At 49.8% G+C, this 19257-nt stretch overlaps 1 protein-coding gene across 1 annotated transcript in view; it reads right to left on the bottom strand.

The window, feature by feature from the left end:
* The window catches only part of FBXO9 (F-box protein 9), a 163907-nt gene that overhangs the window by 103379 nt on the left and 41271 nt on the right, over positions 1 to 19257 (bottom strand). The window lies entirely within an intron of this gene.

The following is a 19257-nucleotide window of genomic DNA, read 5'->3' as shown; positions in this document are numbered from 1 at the left end:
ACCAGACCTCAGTTAGAGAACTGTGCCCAGAGGAGATAGACAATATAAGGCAGGATTTAGAAATCCAAGGGCAAGATTCATACCAGCCCACACCAATCATACCATGTAACCTGGATCATACATAACCAGTTAACCGTATGAACAATAACAGTAACGGTCCAAGACCGATTCCAACTGTAACAGAACCCTTATGTAAGCAACAACTATATACAAGTCTTGCAGAGTTTCCGCACTGGGACGGGCGCCCAGCATCCTCTACGGACTAGGAGAAATAGATTTACCGGTAGGTTTAAAATCTTATTTTCTCTAACATCCTAGAGGTTGCTGGGGACTCCGTAAGGACCATGGGGTTTATACCAAAGCATCCAATCGGGCGGGAGAGTGCGTATGACTCTGCAGCACCGACTGAGCAAACGCTAGGTCCTCATCAGCCAGGGTATCAAACTTGTAGAATTTAGCAAAAGTGTTTGACCCCGACCAAGTCGCCGCTCGGCAAAGCTGTAATGCCGAGACGCCTCGGGCAGCCGCCCAAGAAGAACCCACCTTCCTAGTGGAATGGGCCTTAACCGAATTTGGTACCGGCAATCCAGCCGTAGAATGAGCCTGCTGAATCGTATTACAGATCCAGCGAGCAATAGTCTGCTTCGAAGCAGGTGCGCCAATCTTATTAGCAGCATACAGGACAAACAGAGCCTCTGTTTTCCTAATTCTAGCCGTCCTGGCTACATAAATCTTTAAGGCCCTGACTACGTCCAGGGATCTGGAATCCTCCAGGTCACTTGTAGCCACAGGCACCACAATAGGTTGATTCATATGGAATGAAGAAACCACTTTAGGCAAAAATTGCGGACGTGTCCTCAATTCAGCTCGATCCACATGAAAAATCAAGTAGGGGCTCTTGTGTGACAAAGCCGCCAATTCTGACACTCGCCTTGCTGATGCTAAGGCCAACAACATGACCACCTTCCAGGTAAGAAATTTCAACTCAACCTTGTTAAGCGGTTCAAACCAGTGTGATTTTAGGAACTGCAACACCACGTTCAGGTCCCATGGTGCCACTGGAGGCACAAAAGGGGGCTGGATGTGCAGCACTCCCTTTACAAACGTCTGGACTTCTGGAAGGGAAGCCAATTCCTTCTGAAAGAAAATCGAGAGGGCCGAAATCTGTACCTTAACAGAGCCTAATTTCAGGCCCATATCCACTCCTGTCTGTAGGAAGTGGAGAAAACGACCCAGATGAAAATCTTCCATAGGTGCATTCTTGGTCTCACACCAAGACACATACTTTTGCCAGATACGGTGATAATGTTTTACCGTCACCTCCTTCCTAGCCTTTATTAAAGTAGGGATGACCTCTTCCGGAATCCCCTTTTTCACTAGGATTCGGCGTTCAACCGCCATGCCGTCAAACGTAACCGCGGTAAGTCTTGAAATACACAGGGCCCCTGTTGCAACAGGTCTTCCCTCAGAGGAAGAGGCCAGGGATCTTCTGTGAGCATCTCTTGTAGATCAGAGTACCAGGCCCTTCGAGGCCAGTCTGGGACAACGAGTATCATCTGTACTCTTCTTCGTCTTATGATCCTCAACACTTTTTTGATGAGAGGAAGAGGAGGAAACACGTAGACCGATTTGAACACCCACGGTGTTACCAGAGCGTCTACTGCTACTGCCTGAGGGTCCCGAGACCTGGCACAATACCTCCGAAGCTTTTTGTTGAGGCGTGACGCCATCATGTCTATTTGAGGAGTTCCCCAAAGACGCGTTACGTCTGCAAAGACTTCTTGATGAAGTCCCCACTCTCCTGGATGGAGATCGTGTCTGCTGACGAAGTCTGCTTCCCAGTTGTCCACTCTCGGAATGAAGACAGCCGACAGAGCACTTACGTGATTTTCCGCCGAGCGAAGAATCCTGGTGGCTTCCGCCATTGCTTCTTGTCCGGCCTTGGCGGTTCACATGAGCCACTGCTGTGACATTGTCTGATTGAATCAGAACCGGTAGGTTTCGAAGAAGACTCTCCGCTTGTCGAAGGCCGTTGTAAATGGCCCTGAGTTCCAACACATTGATGTGTAGACAGGACTCCTGGTCTGACCACAGTCCCTGAAAATGTCTTCCTTGTGTGACTGCTCCCCATCCTCGGAGGCTCGCGTCCGTGGTAACCAGGATCCAATCCTGAATTCCGAACCTGAGACCCTCCAGCAGGTGAGTACTTTGCAACCACCACAGGAGAGACACCCTGGCCCCTGGGGACAGAGTTATTTTCCGATGTAAGTGCAGATGGGACCCGGACCACTTGTCCAGAAGGTCCCACTGCAAAGTCCTTGCATGGAACCTTCCGAAGCGAATGGCCTCGTAGGCCGCCACCATTTTTCCCAGAACTCAAGTGCATTGGTGAACGGACACCCTTTTCGTTTTTAGCAGGTCTCTGACCATGTTCTGGATGTCCTGGGCTTTCTCCAGTGGGAGAAAGACCTTCATTTGTTCCGTATCCAGTATCATACCTAGGAACGTTAGCCGAGTTGTCGGAATCAACTGTGACTTCGGTAGATTTAGAATCCAACCGTGTTGCTGGAGCACTCTCAGAGAGAGCGCCACGCTGCTCAGCAATTTCTCTCTGGATCTCGCTTTTATTAGGAGATCGTCCAAGTATGGGATAATTGTGACTCAATGCTTGCGCAGGACCACCATCATTTTCGCCATTATCTTGGTGAAAATCCTCGGGCCGTGGAAAGCCCAAACGGCAACGTCTGAAATTGGTAATGACAATCCTGTACAGCGAATCTTAGGTATTCCTGATGGGGGGAATATATGGGGACATGAAGGTACGCATCCTTTATGTCCAGAGACACCATAAACTCCCCCTCCTCCATATTGGCTATTATCGCTCTGAGTGATTCCATTTTGAACTTGAATCTTTTTATGTACAGGTTTAGGGACTTCAGATTCAAAATAGGTCTGACCGAACCGTCCGGTTTCGGGACCACAAATAGGGTTGAGTAGTAACCTCTTCCCTGCTGGTTCAGACACAGCATTTGAATTGCAGCTAAAACTACATCCCGTTCCGATGTGGAAGCTGGTAGGGCCGATTTGAAAAATCGGCGCGGGGGCACCTCCTCGAATTCCAGTTTGTAACCCTGGGAAACTATTTCCAACTCCCAAGGATTCAGGCCTGAGCTGACCCAAGCCTGGCTGAAAAGTTGAAGTCGTGGCCCCACCGGTGCGGACTCCCTCAGGGGAGCCCCAGCGTCATGCTATGGGCTTTGGAGTAGCCGGGGAGGACTTTTGTTCCTGGGCACCTGCCGAAGCAGGTGCTCTTTTGCCTCTGCCCTTACCTCTGGCGAGGAAGGAGGATCCCCGACCTCTTCTGGACTTGTGCGACCGAAAGGACTGCATCTGATAGGGTGGTACTTTCTTTTGCTGTTGGGGAATAAATGGTAAAAAGTTTGATTTACCTGCTGTAGCTGTGGAAACCTGGTCCGTCAGCCCATCCCCAAACAATACATCTCCCTTATAGGGTAGAACTTCCATATGTTTTTTGGAATCTGCATCACCCGTCCATTGGCGAGTCCATAAGGATCTTCTCGCAGAGATAGACATGGCATTGGCCCTAGAAGCCAGCAAACCAATGTCCCTTTGAGCATCCCTCATAAATAAGACTGCGTATTTAATATGGGCTAGAGTTAAGAATATAGTATCCTTATCCCTCTTATCAAAATCAGCTGTCAGCTCATCTGTCCAAGCTGAAATCGCGCTACACACCCATGCCGACGCAATTGTCGGTCTAAGGACTGCTCCAGTATGAGAGTAAATACACTTTAAGGTAGTCTCTTGCCTGCGATCTGCAGGGTCCCTAGGGGCAGCTGTGTCAGGAGACGGTAGCGCCACTTTCTTGGACAAGCGCGTCAGGGCCTTGTCCACAGTGGGAGGTGATTCCCAACGCTCCCTGTCCTGTTTAGGGAAGGGGTATGCCATATAATCTGTTTCTTTCCCTTAAACATGTGCACCCTTGTGTCGGGGACCGAGGGTTCATCCGCAATATGCAACACATCCCTTGTTGCCACAATCATACACTGAATGCTTTTTGTCACCCTAGGGTGCAATTTCACTTCGTCATAGTCGACACTGGAATCAGAGACCGTGTCGGTAGTAGTGTCTTGTGTTAAGGGACGCTTTTGAGACCCCGACGGGCCCTGTGAGTCGGTCCAATCCGAGGATTGACCCCCTGATGTCCCCCCTAATTCAGCCTTATCAAGCCTCTTATGTAAGGTTGCCACACTTGCATTCAACATATGCCACATGTCAATCCATTCCTGAGTAGGCACAACAGACGGGGACACACCACTCATTTGCTCCACCTCCTCCTTGGAAAAGCCTTCCGCTTCAGACATGTCGACACCACGTACCGACACCCCACACACACACAGGGATTAACCTATAAGGGGACAAAACCCCAACCAGGCCCTTAGGAGAGAGAGAGAGAGAGAGAGAGAGAGAGAGAGAGAGAATGCCAGCACACACCCAGCGCTTAATAACACTGGAAAGATATGACCAGATAGCGCTTTTATATATATATATAAAATGACCAGATTCCCACTCACTGCGCTCAAAATGTCCCCCTCCTCTTTTGTCCAGCCTGAATGTTCAGCAGGGGAGAGACCAGGGAGCCAGCGTTTTCCTCATGCAGCTTCTGTGGAGAAAATGGCGCTGGTTAGTGCTGGGGATCAAGCTCCGCCCACCCGACGGCGGGCTTCGGTCCCGGTAATTTTTTTATAGAAAATGGCGGGGGATCGTAGAATTACTGCCCAGCAGCCTAATCTACCTTGTCAGTGCCCAAATGTGAGGTTTATTGCTGCCCAGGGCGGCGCCCCCCCCCCCCCCTGCGCCCTGCACCCTTCAGTGCTGCTGTGTGTGTGTGAATGGGAGCAATGGCGCGCAGCTTACCGCTGCGCCTTACCTCATGAAGATCTGTTCTGCCGCCTATGATGTCTTCTGCCTTCTCATCCTCACCCGGCTTCTATCTTCGGCATCTGTGAGGATGACGGCGGCGCGGCTCCGGGACGAACCCCAGGTGAGACCTATGTTCCGACTCCCTCTGGAGCTAATGGTGTCCAGTAGCCTTAGAAGCAGTGCCCAACTTAACAAGCCAGCTCTGCTTCTCTCTCCTCGATCCCACGATGCAGGGAGCCTGTTGCCAACAGGACTCCCTGAAAAATAAGAATTTACTTACCGATAATTCTATTTCTCGGAGTCCGTAGTGGATGCTGGGGTTCCTGAAAGGACCATGGGGAATAGCGGCTCCGCAGGAGACAGGGCACAAAAAAGTAAAGCTTTTACCAGATCAGGTGGTGTGCACTGGCTCCTCCCCCTATGACCCTCCTCCAGACTCCAGTTAGGTACTGTGCCCGGACGAGCGTACACAATAAGGGAGGCAATTTGAATCCCGGGTAAGACTCATACCAGCCACACCAATCACACCGTACAACTTGTGATCTAAACCCAGTTAACAGTATGATAACAGAAAGAGCCTCTTAAAGATGGCTCCTTAACAATATAACCCGAATTTGTTAACAATAACTATGTACAGTATTGCAGATAATCCGCACTTGGGATGGGCGCCCAGCATCCACTACGGACTCCGAGAAATAGAATTATCGGTAAGTAAATTCTTATTTTCTCTATCGTCCTAAGTGGATGCTGGGGTTCCTGAAAGGACCATGGGGATTATACCAAAGCTCCCAAACGGGCGGGAGAGTGCGGATGACTCTGCAGCACCGAATGAGAGAATTCCAAGTCCTCTTTTGCCAGGGTATCAAATTTGTAGAATTTTACAAACGTGTTTTCCCCCGACCACGTAGCTGCTCGGCAGAATTGTAATGCCGAGACCCCTCGGGCAGCCGCCCAAGATGAGCCCACCTTCCTTGTGGAATGGGCCTTAACAGATTTAGGCTGTGGCAGGCCTGCCACAGAATGAGCAAGTTGAATTGTGTTACAAATCCAACGAGCAATCGTCTGCTTAGAAGCAGGGGCACCCAACTTGTTGGGTGCATATAGTATCAACAGCGAGTCAGATTTTCTGACTTCAGCCGTCCTTGAAATGTATATTTTTAAGGCTCTGACAACGTCCAACAACTTGGAGTCCTCCAAGTCGCCAGTGGCCGCAGGCACCACAATAGGTTGGTTCAGGTGAAACGCTGATACCACCTTAGGGAGAAAATGCGGACGAGTCCTCAGTTCTGCCCTATCCGAATGGAAGATTAGATAAGGGCTTTTATAAGATAAAGCCGCCAATTCAGATACTCTCCTGGCGGAAGCCAGGGCCAGTAACAGTCACTTTCCATGTGAGATATTTAAAATCCACCTTTTTCAATGGTTCAAACCAATGGGATGAGGAAATCTAAAACTACATTTAGATCCCACGGTGCCACCGGAGGCACCACAGGAGGCTGTATATGCAGTACTCCTTTAACAAAAGTCTGTACCTCAGGAACTGAGGCCAATTCTTTTTGGAAGAATATTGACAGGGCCGAAATTTGAACCTTAATAGATCTCAATTTGAGACCCCTAGACAATCCTGATTGTAGGAAATGTAGGAAACGACCCAGTTGAAATTCCTCCGTCGGAACACTCCGATCCTCGCACCACGCGACATATTTTCGCCAAATGCGGTGATAATGTTTCGCGGTGACTTCCTTCCTTGCCTTAATCAAGGTAGGAATGACTTCTTCTGGAATGCCTTTCCCTTTTAGGATCTGGCGTTCAACCGCCATGCCGTCAAACGCAGCCGCGGTAAGTCTTGAAAGAGACAGGGACCCTGTTGTAGCAGGTCCCTTCTCAGAAGTAGAGGGCACGGGTCGTCCGTGACCAACTCTTGAAGTTCCGGGTACCAAGTCCTTCTTGGCCAATCCGGAGCCACTAGTATTTCTTACTCCTCCTCACCGTATAATCTTCAATACCTTTGGTATGAGAGGCAGAGGAGGAAACACATATACTGATTTGTACACCCAAGGTGTTACCAGTGCGTCCACAGCTATTGCCTGTGGATCTCTTGACCTGGCGCAATACTTGTCCAGTTTCTTGTTGAGGCGAGACGCCATCATGTCTACCATTGGTCTTTCCCAACAGTTTATTAGCATGTGGAAGACTTCTGGATGAAGACCCCCCTCTCCCGGGTGTATATCGTGTCTGCTGAGGAAGTCTGCTTCCCAGTTGTCCACGCCCGGGAGGAACACTGCTGACAGTGCTATTACGTGATTCTCCGCCCAGCGAAGAATCTTGGCAGCTTCTGCCATTGCACTCCTGCTTCTTGTGCCGCCCTGTCTGTTTACATGGGCGACCGCCGTGATGTTGTCCGACTGAATCAACACCGGTTTTCCTTGCAGGAGTGGTTCCGCCTGGCTTAGAGCATTTTAGATTGCTCTTAGTACCAGAATGTTTATGTGAATAGACTTTTCCAGGTTCGTCCATACCCCCTGGAAGTTTCTTCCTTGTGTGACTGCTCCCCAACCTCTCAGGCTGGCGTCCGTGGTCACCAGGATCAAATCCTGTATGCCGAATCTGCGGCCCTCCAATAGATGAGCCTTTTGCAACCACCACAGAAGATATACCCTTGTCCTTGGCGACAGGGTTATTCGCAGGTGCATCTGAGGATGCGACCCTGACCATTTGTCCAACAGATCCCTTTGGAAAATTCTTGCATGGAATCTGCCGAATGGAATTGCTTCGTAAAAAGCCACCATTTTTCCCAGGACTCTTGTGCATTGATGTACAGACACCTTTCCTGGTTTTAGGAGGTTCCTGACAGGTCGGATAACTCCTTGGCTTTTTCCTCGGGAAGAAAAACCTTTTTCTGAACCGTGTCCAGAATCATCCCTAGGAACAGCAGACGTATCGTCGGAAAACAGCTGCGATTCTTGGAATATTTAGAATCCAGTCGTGCCGTCGAAGAACTACTTTAGATAGTGCTCTTCCGACCTCCAACTGTTCTCTGGAACTTGCCCTTTTTAGGTCGTGCAAGTAAGGGATAATTTAGATGCCTTTTTTCTTTGAAGAAACATCTTTTCGGCCATTACCTTGGTAAAAAGGCCCGGGGTGCCGTGGATAATTCAAACGGCATCGTCTGAAACTGATATTGACAGTTCTGTACCACGAACCAGAGGTACCCTTGATGAGAAGGACAAATTTTGGACATGGAGGTAATCCTTGATGTCCAGGGACACCATATAGTCCCCTTTTTTCCGGTTCGCTATCACTGCTCTGAGTGACTTTATCTCGATTTGAACCTTTTATGTAAGTGTTCAAAACATTTTAGATTTAGACTATGTGTCACCAAGCCGTCTGGCTTCAGTACCACAATATAGTGTGGAAAAATAATACCCTTTTCCTTGTCGTAGGAGGGGTACTTTGATTATCACCTGCTGGATATACAGCTTGTGAATTGTTTCCAATGCTGCCTCCCTGTCGGAGGGAGCCGTTGGTAAAGCAGACTTCAGGAAGCTGCGAGGAGAAGATGTCTCGACTCTCCAATCTTTACCCCTGGGATAATACTCGTACGATCTAGGGGTCAACTTGCGAGTGATCCCACTGCGCCCTGAGACTCTTGAGACTACCCCCCCACCTTGAGTCCGCTTGCACGGCCCCAGCGTCATGCTGAGGACTTGGCAGACGCGGTGGAGGGCTTCTTTTCCTGGGAAAGGGCTGCCTGCTGCAGTCTACTTCCCTTACCTCTATGTCTGGGCAGATATGACTGGCCTTTTGCCTGCATGCCCTCATGGGAAAGGAAAGATTGAGGCTGAAAAGACGGTGTCTTTTTTAGCTGAGATGTAACTTGGGGTAAAAAAGGTTGGATTTCCCAGCTGTTGCTGTGGTCCCCAGGTCCGATGGACCGACCCCCAAATAACTCCTTCCCTTTATACAGCAATACTTCCATCTGCCGTATGGGATCTGTATCACCTGACCACTGTCGTGTCCCTGACATCTTCTGGGAGATATGGACAACGCACTTATCTTGATGCCAGAGAGCAAATATCCCTCTGTGCATCTCACATACATATATATAGAATGCATCCTATTAAATGCTCTACATGAATAAAATATTTTCAGTCAGGGAATCCGACCAAGCCAACCCAGCACTGCATCTCCAGGCTGATGGCGATCGCTGGTCGCAGTATAACCACCGTATGTGTGTATATACTTTTTAGGATATTTTTCCAGCTTCCTATCAGCTGGCTCCTTGAGGGCGGCCGTATCTGGAGACGGTAACGCCACTTGATAAGCGTGTGAGCGCCTTATCACCCTAAGGGGTGTTTCCCAACGTACCCTAATTTCTGGCGGGAAAGGGTATAACGCCAATATTTGCTATCGGGGTAACCCTACGCATCATCACACACTTCATTTTATTTTATCTGATTCAGGAAAAACTACAGGTAGTTTTTTCACTCCCACATAATACCCTTTCTTGTGGTACTTGTAGTATCAGAAACACGTAACACCTCCTTCATTGCCCTTAACGTGTGGCCCTAATGAGAAATACGTTTGTTTATTCACCGTCGACACTGTATTCAGTGTCCGTGTCTGTGTCTGTGTCGACCGACTGAGGTAAATGGGCGTTTTTAAAACCCCTGACGGTGTTTCTGAGACGCCTGGACCGGTCCTAATAGATTGTCGGCCGTCTCATGTCGTCAACCGACCTTGCAGCGTGTTGACATTCTCACGTAATTCTCTAAATAAGCCATCCATTCCTGTGTCGACTCCCTAGAGAGTGACATCACCATTACAGGCAATTTCTCCGCCTCCTCACCAACATCGTCCTCATACATGTCGACACACACGTACCGACACACAGCACACACACCGGGAATGCTCTGACAGAGGACAGGACCCACTAGCCCTTTGGGGAGACAGAGGGAGAGTCTGCCAGCACACACCAAAAACGCTATAATTATATAGGGACAACCTTATATAAGTGTTTCTCCCTTATAGCATCTTTTATATATATACAATATCGCCAAAATCAGTGCCCCCCCTCTCTGTTTTAACCCTGTTTCTGTAGTGCAGTGCAGGGGAGAGCCTGGGAGCCTTCTCTCCAGCTTTTCTGTGAGAGAAAATGGCGCTGTGTGCTGAGGAGATAGGCCCCGCCCCTTTTTCGGCGGCCTCGTCTCCCGCTATTTTTGAAGTTAGGCAGGGGTTAAATATCTCCATATAGCCTCTGTGGGCTATATGTGAGGTATTTTTTGCCTCTAATAAGGTTTTTATTTGCCTCTCAGAGCGCCCCCCCCAGCGCTCTGCACCCTCAGTGACTGTTGTGTGAAGTGTGCTGAGAGGAAAATGGCGCACAGCTGCAGTGCTGTGCGCTACCTTTATGAAGACTCAGGAGTCTTCAGCCGCCGATTTTGGACCTCTTCTCTCTTCAGCGTCTGCAAGGGGGCCGGCGGCGCGGCTCCGGTGACCATCCAGGCTGTACCTGTGATCGTCCCTCTGGAGCTAGTGTCCAGTAGCCAAGCAGCAAATCCACTCTGCACGCAGGTGAGTTCACTACTTCTCCCCTAAGTCCCTCGTTGCAGTGATCCTGTTGCCAGCAGGACTCACTGTAAAGTAAAAAACCTAAGCTAAACTTTCTCTAAGCAGCTCTTTAGGAGAGCCACCTAGATTGCACCCTTCTCGTTCGGGCACAAAATCTAACTGGAGTCTGGAGGAGGGTCATAGGGGGAGGAGCCAGTGCACACCACCTGATCTGGTAAAAGCTTTACTTTTTTGTGCCCTGTCTCCTGCGGAGCCGCTATTCCCCATGGTCCTTTCAGGAACCCCAGCATCCACTTAGGACGATAGAGAAATCAGGATTTTGGTACTTACCGATAAATCCCTTTCTCCGATTCCACAGGGGCCACTGGAGCGTAGTTACAATGGGGAAATAGTAGGCAGTAATTGGGAGCTGGCACTTTAAAATTCTCACACTGTGGCTAGCTCCTCCCCTACTATCTCCCCTCCAAGCCAGTCTACGTAAAACTGTGCCCGAGGAGAGCTGTAATAAACAAACCGTAAGGTAGAGGAGGTTAATGACGCCCTGTAAACCAGGAAACAAACCCAACCTGGAACAGAACCTGCCAAAAAACAGGCTAGCCCGAACTCAACAAGCAGTCATATGGTGATCTGCAAACTGTTAAGCAAAAAACGAGGAACAGCGCTGGGCGGGCGTCCAGTGGCCCCTGTGGAATCGGAGAAAGGGATTTATCGGTAAGTACCAAAATCCTGATTTCTCCTTCATCCACTAGGGGCCACTGGAGCGTAGTTACAATGGGGACGTCCCAGAGCTCACAGAACGGGTGGGAGAGCGCTGAGAGTTCTGTAAAACCACTCGGCCAAACTGAGATGCAGAGGCCGCAAAAGTGTCAAACTTGTAGAATTTGACAAACGTATGACGGCCGGACCAAGTAGCCGCCCGACCTAAAGTATTCATGGAGACCCCACGGGCAGCTGCCCACGAAGGTCCCACCAGGCACGTAAAGTGCGCTGAAATGGAAAACGGAGGCTCCCGAGCAACCGCCAAGAAGACTGTCTGATGGTCAGATGTATCCAACAGCCCAGCATATGCTGGGACCCTGGCTATTTAGTACGGGAGCATCGTACAGAATAAAGAAGAAAAAACCCTTTGTCGAATAGCCTAAGACCTCTGTAGAGAAAGTCAGCGAGCCCTGACAACAGTCAAAGAGGACTGAAAAACACTAGTGTCAGATTTATATGAAAAACGGACATGCCCTTTGGGAGAAACGACCGCTGAGGCCGAAGCTCAGCCGGGGGAGTTGCTAATAGAGTACTCCCTGAAAGAGAGCCCGAACTTACGGGCGCCAGGCTAATTTCTTTTGGAAGAAAAACGAAAAAGGCAGGGACCGAAAATTCAGGTCAATGTGGTTTGAAGCGCAGCGGAGCAAAACCTCCCAGAGAAACCAAAGATTACGGCTGAATGGTAACTGAAAGAAGGGGAAAACCCCCTTTTATCCTTATTATGTCCCATACAGCTTTCCAAAAGTGGCAAAAGCGAGAAGAGGTAACAGACTTCTGAAATCGGGGCCTAGTAGGCCTAACCGAACTAGGGAACTCCTCCCTTCTGAGGGCTCGTGAACAGTCACACGGTTAAATGAAACCAGTGTAAGATTGAACAAAGAAAAGGACCCTGTTGAAGTAGACAGTCCAGTCGAGGTAGGAGCCAAGGCTCCTCTACCGACAACAGTTGTAGCCGTATCTTCAAGTCATGGGTGGCCCAACCAGAGCCACCGAGAGGACTAGCACGCATATTCTCCTCCTGTGTTACCGAAAGTGAGGTAGAAATAGAAAAGGAGGCAGGATAGAATAACCAGAAACTCCCAGGAGCCCTGAGGGCATCCTCGGCTACTGCCACCAGAGCTCACGTCGGTGAGTAGTAAAGGGTTAAAGAGTCAGTCAGAACGCCCTGAGGTCGATTCGAAATCTCCGCCCACAGCAGACCAGCTGACAAAACTCCGGGGAATATTCCCTCACCCAGGAGTCTGACCTGGTGGCCTGATCTGGAAAGAAGATTGTTGTCCCCCGCTCAGAGGGGAATGTAGGCGACCACTCATTGCGTCGCAGCTTGACTGAAGAAATAGAGTACCTGGTACCGAGGAAGGAAAAATCCTCCGACGGACCCTGTTGAGAAAACGTTTATGAGGAGCATAAATCGGATCTTCAGAAGCCACGTAATGTACAGAGTGGGATAGTAGCAGTAGATTATCCCATTAGGGAACCAACGTCAACCCCTTGAAAAAGAGTTATTCTGTGATCTTCCTGAACCCTGTGGGAGCGGAAGAGAGACCGAAAGAAGAGGACTTACAGTGAAAATGAGAATCCTGTAATGCGACTGAGTAAAGCCCGATGAGGGAACCCAACGGAAATCAGTAAACAGGCATCCCTGAAGACAAGGGACGCGTAAAACTCCCTTTCTTGTTCAACTAGCAATCACAGACTGAAAGGATTCTAAGGCCAGAATAGGCCTGGCCGAGCCAACTGGCTTCGGAACGTGAAAAGAAAACAAAGGCCTGAGAACTGTCCCGATTCAAATGATATGTAAAAAACATACATCAGTCTGGAGGGGGAGGGGGGGAGATTGTACTCACCGCTTCCTTCCGTCAGGCGTTTCGACCCAGCGGCCCCGACACGCAGCGGTGTCCGGCCATTTTTGATACTCACCGCTGCCATGCTGCCGGAATCTTCTGCTGGATGGAGTGGCCCCGACACGCGCCGCACGCAGCGGTGTCCGGCCAACTCAGGAGAGCTCAGTGTCTCCCTCAGCCGGGGCCCATCCCGAGCCGCACGCAGCTGCGATGGGACCCCACTGGCAGTGGCAGAGCTGCCAGTCTGTGAGTGTGTGAAAGAAAAATAAAATAATTAAGAAAAAAGAAAAAATTCTTCAGCTAAACCCAAGTGAACCAGCTACCTCGGGCACTAAACTAAGACTGGCTTGGAGGGGAGATAGTAGGGGAGGAGCTAGCCACAGTGTGAGAATTTTAAAGTGCCAGCTCCCAATTACTGCCTACTATTTCCCCATTGTAACTACGCTCCAGTGGCCCCTAGTGGATGAAGGAGAAATAAAAAACCTAACAAAATTATTTTTCAACAGAAAACTCTGGAGAGCTCTCTGCAGTGCACCCATTCTCCTCTGGGCACAAGATCTAACTGAGGTCTGGAGGAGGGGCATAGAGGGAGGAGCCAGTGCACACACATAGTAAAAGTTCTTTTTAGGTGCCCTATCTCCTGCGGAGCCCGTCTATACCCCATGGTCCTTACGGAGTCCCCAGCATCCTCTAGGACGTAAGAGAAATTGTCTAAAATTGTTATTACCCAACTACAATCTGGTCCGGTGCAGATTCCACCACCCCAACCCATTACTGCCTGAAGAGACCGGCAACTGCCCCCACCCCTAACTTCCACGGTGCAGGTATGCTGTTGCCCAAACAGCATACCGAAAATAAGATTTGACTTACCGATAAATCTATTTCTCGTAGTCCGTAGTGGATGCTGGGGACTCCGTCAGGACCATGGGGAATAGCGGCTCCGCAGGAGACAGGGCACAAAAGTAAAAGCTTTAGGATCAGGTGGTGTGCACTGGCTCCTCCCCCTATGACCCTCCTCCAAGCATCAGTTAGGATACTGTGCCCGGACGAGCGTACACAATAAGGAAGGATTTTGAATCCCGGGTAAGACTCATACCAGCCACACCAATCACACTATACAACCTGTGATCTGAACCCAGTTAACAGCATGATAACAGCGGAGCCTCTGAAAAGATGGCTCACAACAATAATAACCCGATTTTTGTAACAATAACTATGTACAAGTATTGCAGACAATCCGCACTTGGGATGGGCGCCCAGCATCCACTACGGACTACGAGAAATAGATTTATCGGTAAGTAAAATCTTATTTTCTCTGACGTCCTAGTGGATGCTGGGGACTCCGTCAGGACCATGGGGATTATACCAAAGCTCCCAAACGGGCGGGAGAGTGCGGATGACTCTGCAGCACCGAATGAGAGAACTCCAGGTCCTCTTTAGCCAGGGTATCAAATTTGTAGAATTTTACAAACGTGTTCTCCCCCGACCACGTAGCTGCTCGGCAGAGTTGTAATGCCGAGACCCCTCGGGCAGCCGCCCAGGATGAGCCCACCTTCCTTGTGGAATGGGCCTTGACAGATTTAGGCTGTGGCAGGCCTGCCACAGAATGTGCAAGTTGAAATGTGCTACAAATCCAACGAGCAATCGTCTGCTTAGAAGCAAGAGCACCCAGTTTGTTGGGTGCATACAGGATAACAGCGAGTCAGTTTTCCTGACTCCAGCCGTCCTGGAAACCTATATTTTCAGGGCCCTGACAACATCTAGCAACTTGGAGTCCTCCAAGTCCCTAGTAGCCGCAGGTACCACAATAAGCTGGTTCAGGTGAAACGCTGACACCACCTTAGGAAGAAACTGGGGACGAGTCCGCAGCTCTGCCCTGTCCGAATGGACAATCAGATATGGCTTTTGTGAGACAAAGCCGCCAATTCTGACACTCGCCTGGCCGAGGCCAGGGCCAACAGCATGGTCACTTTTCATGTGAGATATTTCAAATCCACAGATTTGAGCGGTTTAAAATGTGATTTGAGGAATCCCAGAACTACGTTGAGATCCCACAGTGCCACTGGAGGCACAAAAAGGGGGTTGTATATGCAATACTCCCTTGACAAACTTCTGGACTTCAGGAACCGAAGCCAATTCTTTCTGGAAGAAAATTGACAGGGCCGAAATTTGAACCTTAATGGACCCCAATTTGAGGCCCATAAACACTCCTGTTTGCAGGAAATGCAGGAATCGACCGAGTTGAAATTTCTTCGTGGGGCCTTCCTGGCCTCACACCACGCAACATATTTTCGCCACATGTGGTGATAATGTTTTGCGGTCACCTCCTTCCTGGCTTTGACCAGGGTAGGAATGACCTCTTCCGGAATGCCTTTTTCCCTTAGGATCTGGCGTTCCACCGCCATGCCGTCAAACGCAGCCGCGGTAAGTCTTGGAACAGACCTGGTACTTGCTGAAGCAAGTCCCTTCTTAGCGGCAGAGGCCATGAGTCCTCTGTGAGCATTTCTTGAAGTTCCGGGTGCCACGTCCTTCTTGGCCAATCCGGAGCCACGAGTATAGTTCTTACTCCTCTACGTCTTATAATTCTCAGTACCTTGGTTATGAGAAGCAGAGGAGGGAACACATACACCGACTGGTACACCCACGGTGTTACCAGAACGTCCACAGATATTGCTTGAGGGTCTCTTGACCTGGCGCAATACCTGTACAGTTTTTTGTTCAGGCGGGACGCCATCATGTCCACCTTTGGTCTTTCCCAACGGTTCACAATCATGTGGAATACTTCCCGATGAAGTCCCCACTCTCCCGGGTGAAGGTCGTGCCTGCTGAGGAAGTCTGCTTCCCAGTTGTCCACTCCCGGAATGAACACTGCTGACAGTGCTATCACATGATTTTTCGCCCAGCAAAGAATCCTTGCAGTTTCTGCCATTGCCCTCCTGCTTCTTGTGCCGCCCTGTCTGTTTACGTGGGCGACTGCCGTGATGTTGTCCCACTGGATCAATACCGGCTGACCTTGAAGCAGAGGTCTTGCTAAGCTTAGAACATTGTAAATTGCCCTTAGCTCCAGTATATTTATGTGGAGAGAAGTCTCCAGACTTGATCACACTCCCTGGAAATTTTTTTTTTTTCCCTGTGTGACTGCTCCCCAGCCTCTCAGGCTGGCATCCGTGGTCACCAGGACTCAGTCCTGAATGCCGAATCTGCGGCCCTTTAGTAGATGAGCACTCTGCAGCCACCGCAGAAGAAACACCCTTGTCCTTGGAGACAGGGTTATCCGCTGATGCATCTGAAAATGCGATCCGGGCCATTTTTCCAGCAGATCCCACTGAAAAGTTCTTGCGTGAAATCTACCGAATGGAATCGCTTCGTAAGAAGCCACCATTTTTCCCAGGACCCTTGTGCAATGATGCACTGACACTTTTCCTGGTTTTAGGAGGTTCCTGACTAGCTCGGATAACTCCCTGGCTTTCTTCTCCGGGAGAAACACCTTTTTCTGGACTGTGTCCAGAATCATCCCTAGGAACAGCAGACGTGTCGTCGGAAACAGCTGCGGTTTTGGAATATTTAGAATCCACCCGTGCTGTCGTAGAACTACTTGAGATAGTGCTACTCCGACCTCCAACTGTTCTCTGGACCTTGCCCCTATCAGGAGATTGTCCATTTTCTTTGAAGAAGAATCATCATTTCGGCCATTACCTTGGTAAGGACCCGGGGTGCCGTGGACAATCCAACCGGCAGCGTCTGAAACTGATAGTGACAGTTCTGTACCACGAACCTGAGGTACCCTTGGTGAGAAGGGCAAATTGGGACATGGAGGTAAGCATCCCTGATGTCCCGGGACACCATATAGTCCCCTTCTTCCTGGTTCGCTATCACTGCTCTGAGTGACTCCATCTTGATTTGAACCCTTGTATGTAAGTGTTCAACTATTTCAGATTTAGAATAGGTCTCACCGAGCCGTCTGGCTTCAGTACCACAATATAGTGTGGAATAATACCCCTTTCCTTGTTGTAGGAGGGGTACTTTGATTATCACCTGCTGGGAATACAGCTTGTGAATTGTTTCCACTACTGCCTCCCTGTCGGAGGGAGACGTTGGTAAAGCAGACTTCAGGAACCTGCGAGGGGGAGACGTCTCGAATTTCCAATCTGTACCCCTGGGATACTACTTGTAGGATCCAGGGGTCCACTTGCGAGTGAGCCCACTGCGTGCTGAAACTCTTGAGACGACCCCCCCCACCGCACCTGAGTCCGCTTGTACGGCCCCAGCGTCATGCTGAGGACTTGGCAGAAGCGGTGGAGGGCTTCTGTTTCTGGGAATGGGCTGCCTGCTGCAGTCTTCTTCCCTTTCCTCTATCCCATGGCAGATATGACTGGCCTTTTTCCCGCTTGCCCTTATGGGGACGAAAGGACTGAGGCTGAAAAGACGTTGTCTTTTTCTCCTTTATACGGCAATACTTCCATGTGCCGTTTGGAATCTGCATCACCTGACCACTGTCGTGTCCATAAACAACTTCTGGCAGATATGGACATCGCACTTACTCTTGATGCCAGAGTGCAAATATCCCTCTGTGCATCTCGCATATATAGAAATGCATCCTTTAAATGCTCTATAGTCAATAAAATACTGTCCCTGTCAAGGGTATCAATATTTTCAGTCAGGGAATCCGACCAAGCCACCCCAGCGCTGCACATCCAGGCTGAGGCGATCGCTGGTCGCAGTATAACACCAGTATGTGTGTATATACTTTTTAGGATATTTTCCAGCCTCCTATCAGCTGGCTCCTTGAGGGCGGCCCTATCTGGAGACGGTACCGCCACTTGTTTTGATAAGCGTGTGAGCGCCTTATCCACCCTAAGGGGTGTTTCCCAACGCGCCCTAACTTCTGGCGGGAAAGGGTATACCGCCAATAATTTTCTATCGGGGGAAACCCACGCATCATCACGCACTTCATTTAATTTATCCGATTCAGGAAAAACTACAGGTAGTTTTTTCACACTCCACATAATACCCTTTTTTGTGGTACTTGTAGTATCAGAAATATGTAACACCTCCTTCATTGCCCTTAACAAGTAACGTGTGGCCCTAAAGGAAAATACGTTTGTTTCTTCACCGTCGACACTGGAGTCAGTGTCTGTGTCGACCGACTGAGGTAAAAGGACGTTTTAACGCCCCTGACGGTGTTCGAGACGCCTGGACAGGTACTAATTGGTTTGCCGGCCGTCTCATGTCGTCAACCGACCTTGCAGCGTGTTGACATTATCACGTAATTCCTTAAATAAGTCATCCATTCCGGTGTCGACTCCCTAGAGAGTGACATCACCATTACAGGCAATTGCTCCGCCTCCTCACCAACATCGTCCTCATACATGTCGACACACACGTACCGACACAGCACACACACAGGGAATGCTCTGATAGAGGACAGGACCCCACTAGCCCTTTGGGGAGACAGAGGGAGAGTTTGCCAGCACACACCAAAAACGCTATAATTATACAGGGACAACCTTTATATAAGTGTTTTTCCCTTATAGCATTTTAATATATATAGTCATATCGCCAAATAAGTGCCCCCCCTCTCTGTTTTAACCCTGTTTCTGTAGTGCAGTGCAGGGGAGAGCCTGGGAGCCTTCCCACCAGCATTTCTGTGAGGGAAAATGGCGCTGTGTGCTGAGGAGAATAGGCCCCGCCCCCTTTTCGGCGGGCTTCTTCTCCCGTTTTTCTGAGACCTGGCAGGGGTTAAATACATCCATATAGCCCCCAGGGGCTATATGTGATGTATTTTTAGCCAGAATAAGGTACTATCATTGCTGCCCAGGGCGCCCCCCCCAGCGCCCTGCACCCTCAGTGACCGCTGCTATGAAGTGTGCTGACAACAATGGCGCACAGCTGCAGTGCTGTGCGCTACCTTATGAAGACTGAAAAGTCTTCTGTCGCCGGTTTCTGGACCTCTTCTCTTTTCGGCATCTGCAAGGGGGTCGGCGGCGCGGCTCCGGGACGAACCCCAGGGTGAGACCTGTGTTCCGACTCCCTCTGGAGCTAATGGTGTCCAGTAGCCTAAGAAGCCAATCCATCCTGCACGCAGGTGAGTTCACTTCTCTCCCCTAAGTCCCTCGATGCAGTGAGCCTGTTGCCAGCA

Source organism: Pseudophryne corroboree, chromosome 4 (assembly GCF_028390025.1).
Source record: "Pseudophryne corroboree isolate aPseCor3 chromosome 4, aPseCor3.hap2, whole genome shotgun sequence".
Classification (NCBI taxonomy): domain Eukaryota; kingdom Metazoa; phylum Chordata; class Amphibia; order Anura; family Myobatrachidae; genus Pseudophryne; species Pseudophryne corroboree.
This window is presented reverse-complemented; position numbering and strand designations above follow the sequence as displayed.